The sequence below is a fragment of the Arachis hypogaea genome, chromosome 20, assembly GCF_003086295.3.
Source record: "Arachis hypogaea cultivar Tifrunner chromosome 20, arahy.Tifrunner.gnm2.J5K5, whole genome shotgun sequence".
Classification (NCBI taxonomy): Eukaryota; Viridiplantae; Streptophyta; class Magnoliopsida; order Fabales; family Fabaceae; genus Arachis; species Arachis hypogaea.
This window is the reverse complement of record NC_092055.1, coordinates 2,577,839-2,582,063: the sequence shown is the minus strand read 5'-3', so window position 1 is coordinate 2,582,063 and position 4,225 is coordinate 2,577,839. Positions and strand designations below refer to the sequence as shown.

General features: G+C 34.3%; 1 long non-coding RNA gene across 1 annotated transcript; it reads left to right on the top strand.

Moving 5' to 3' along the window:
- The first annotated feature begins 588 nt into the window (after nt 1-588).
- Nucleotides 589-3,557, top strand: LOC140182860 (uncharacterized). Its single transcript, XR_011879097.1, has 4 exons — nt 589-758; nt 851-904; nt 982-1,138; nt 3,279-3,557. It is a non-coding gene; the product is annotated as an uncharacterized lncRNA (long non-coding RNA).
- Nucleotides 3,558-4,225: the final 668 nt, after the last annotated feature.

Below are 4,225 nucleotides of genomic sequence, written 5' to 3'. Positions count from 1 at the left end.
ATTACGGTTGTTAAATGTTAACTTACAAATAAATACATTTATGTTATTTTTAAATTAAAATTTTTTAAATAAATGTACTCTTATTATTTTAATTTTTTTATTTAAATAAACATATTCGTATAATTTTAAATAAAAATTAGAAATTAAAGGTGTTACCACTAATCAGTTGAATCTTGAAGAAACATACGATATTCAAACGACGGTGTTGTACGGCCAATTCGATTGATTTACCAAGAAACACGAATTTATTGGTGTTTAAAGATGGATCAAGGACAAAAAATTGTTGATTAATGGAAGATGTGTTTCGTTGTTTCTTCTATTTTTAACATTATTAAATATAATATGTAAACCCCGCTAAAATCGGTAAATTATTAGTTAATAAATTGAATTTTAATTAGGAAAGCTAAAAATACAAAACTAATATCAAAATAGGATAGAGCTCGTCGAAACGAAAATTTTGATACCAATTTCTAAAATTTGGTCCAAAAACGGACCGGAAGGACCAAACCGGTTGAACCGGGGCCCAAACCGGACCCATGGGTTCAACCGGGCCCCTAACATAAATGAAGCAGCAGCTTCATCTTCTCCATTTCACCACAGCAACGAAAAACACAGCAAGGGGGAGAAGAGAAGAAACCTAACCCTCACCATTCCTTCCAACTACCATAACTTCCTCATCCGGGCTCCGATTGCCGCACCGTTCGCGGCCACGCGCTCAGCGCGTTGAGCTCTACCTTTCTATCCAAACAATTTCTCTGGTAAGCCTTCTATTGAATTCAGAATCTCTATCCCTCTTTCTTTGGTAAACTTGAAAACCTATAGTGAATCTTGTCCAATTTTTGTGTTCTAGGTTCAAGTTAGCTTCCGGAACTTGTGGGCTCAAGCTATTGAGCATATGGGTATGGTAAGAACACCCTAACCCTAGCTCAATCTTGTTTTTGGTAATAAAAAACTGAATTAGAACATATATATGTGTATTAGGTGTAGTTTAAGAGGGTGCTTATGCATTGAACTTGAATTTGGATTACTTGGAGCTTTGTTGGTGACAAGGCTTGCTTTGGGGCTGTTTGATTGAGCTTGGAGGGGCTGTGATTTTATGTTGAGAAGCTGCCTTGGGTGAATTAAGTGATCAGCCAAGGTATGGTTTAAGTTTCGCACGTTTAATATTTACGGTGTTGTGAAAACTTAGGTTAGAGGAACCATAGAATAAGTTAGATTGTTTGTTGTATTTAATGATTAGCCTTGTAATGTTGTTAGAATAGATTTGTTAGTGAATTTATACATTAGAATTATGAGGTGTGAAAGTTATTAATAGTGTGCTCTTATATTTATTTATGATGGATTAGAATTGGTGTTTGTTAATAAGGATGTAGAGTTGTGTTGTGGTGGTATTGTATATGCTGTAACTAATTATGTAATGATCGGAATTGTATGAGACCAAGTTTGGGCTAAACTTGGGAATATAAGAAACTAAACTGAAAAATTTGGGACCTTTTTGTTAAATATACAATTTATGGCAAATTTTTAAAGTTAGGTTGTTAAATCTGTCCAGCAGCAGAAAAGATCAAACAGGGCAGCAACTTGTTTGTCTTGCTGCGACTTCTACGAGTTGAGTTTTGGAGCGAAACCAATTTTGTTATAAAATTTGATTAACTTGCTTTATTTCACTAAAATTTCAGAATTTTAAGAGTTGAGGATTGGGAGCTGTGAATTTTTGAATATTGGTGGTCAAAACTGAAAAGAAACAGATTTTAGCAAGCTATGCATCAACTTCCAATGCTTGTAACTCTTAGAATTAAATAGAAATTGGGTTGCAACCAAGACACACTTGTTTCTAGATGAGCTAGTGGTTCTCAAATCAAAATTTAGCTTAATTGGAGTTTTGTAATAAAAGTTATTCCAATTGAAAGGTACTAAGCTTGTTGGTTTTTAAAACAGATTTTGTCTCATTTTTACTTAATTTCCAGGTAATGTAACTTTTTCATTAAAAATGGTATTGACTCAAAACCAATTGAGAAAGAAACCTGGATGAGTAAAGTTTAACTACACTAATTTTCAAAGTCATTGGATTTAACTTGGATTTTATATTGAATTTTGAATATCACATGTTGCTGCTGTTTTTTGGGTTTTATGCACTGCAGAGCAGTCACGGTTTTTCCTTTATTTCTGAGGCTAGAAAAATCATAAAATTATGATATTTAGTTTGTTAGAAAGCTTATTTCAATATGAACGCCTGGACATAAAGTTTGTGCAATTCCGAGTTCATTTGCTATATTAAAAATAGAAAAGAAAATAGAGTGTTGAGGATGTCTTAGTGATAGTCATGAGTTCGAGAAGTTAAAGTTCAATCCTCGTGTGATGTGATTGATTTAATGTTAGAGTTGGGTTGATTTTAAGATTATTCGATATTAAGAAGGATGAGAAGAGTTTGATAAAAAGTTTGGTCAGGACCCGGAAAGGGTAATCAAGATGAATTATAAGGGAATAACGATGAAAAATGTGAAAGGGAGGTTGTTAATAAAAGGAGTTAATATGCCATGGCTTGATGAATGATTAAATAATGATTATGACTATGAAATGGCTTATGAATAATGATATCTGAGATACGAGTTTCCCTGGGTAAGAACCGTGGCTCGCCACCACGTGTTCCAGGTTGAATCTCGATACTCTGTTGACCCTACGTCGTAAGGGTGACCGGGCACGTATAAATTCCCGGGTATGGATAGCCCCATTGAGTGATTATATGATGATTGAATGTGAACTCTATGCATAGACTCTTGGGGATGCGCGACGGGGGACAGTCTAAGGTTTTCGGACTTGTCGGGTTGGCTGGATAACCGACAGATGGGCCCCATCAGCCATAGGACAGGCATGCATCATATGCATTTGTTTGTATTGATTGCTATGCATTTCCTGGGTATGCCTAATTGATATATATTACCTGCTATTTGTTATACTTGCTATTTGTACTATTTGATCATTACTTGTGCGTGAACTTGTTTGGTTGCTTGTTTCTGTTGCATTCTGAATGATGAAAGGATGGAGGAAACGGAGGAAATGGTTTGGTGTTAGGTTAAGCTTGAACTTGAGTAAGTTAGGCAGATTTAGAATACCTACCCCTGTTTATGGCTTCTGTTTAGTACTTAAGTTGGATAATTGAATAACGGAGTTCTAGGATTGCCTATGGCATTCTCAGGACCGTATTTCTTATACGCGTGGCACTTTTACCATGCTGAGAACCTCCGGTTCTCATTCCATATTGTATTGTTATTTTTCAGATGCAGGTCGAGAGGCTCCTCGCTAGGCATCTGGATTCTGGAAAGCGAAGTAGTCCTTGGGTGTATTTTGGTTTCTATTTGTATATATGTATATATATGTGTAGCTTACTCTCCAAGTAACTTATGTATGCCGCTCCTCTTAGAGGTTGAGGGAGAGATAGGAGTTTACTTTGGTATTTTGGTATATTTTGGGGACACTTATCTATGTTTATATGTATATATGTATCCTCCGGCCAGCCTTAGCTTCGCAGGCTGAGTCAGAGGCTAGTTATGCTGTTCCTTGGCTTTTCTTTATCCCTTCGTTTATTGTTTTATCATGTTCCTATTAGGTTTCTTAGCACGCAAGTAATCCTATTCCTTGAGCGTTGCGCTTTTTTATTTTGCGATTTTTGTTTACCCGCTCTGTTTCAAGGCTCCTAGTATATTATTTCTTTCAGTATTATATGTATATCCTTACTATTAAAGGTCTGTAATACCACACTACCTCTGTTCTATGACTTAAGCATAAAACACTGTGTAGTAGGGTGTTACATAATACATGAATAAGAGATAATAATTTATAAAATAAAAGATAAAATTAATAATTAAATAGTATATAAAAGATTAAATTATATTTAAAATTAAATAAGAATTATGTAACAATTATTTAAAAAGTTTGACAAACGTATTTTGTTACTAAAACTATCTAATAGTCCAAGAATGAGATATTCTAACCAACTAAATTGTCCAACGATATCTTCTACACAGAGAGGATGGCTCATGATCAACGTTAATCTCATGATCATCGTTACTCGTAAACGAATCTCCAATAGTTTAAAAAAATACCATCTAAATTTTAAAATTAAGAAAGTTACAAATTCGATTTAAAAAAAAATCAAATTTTAAAAAGAATTAAAAGCGATAGTTTATCGTTCCAGCATTTGTTGGAAACGAAAATTTAAATAAGA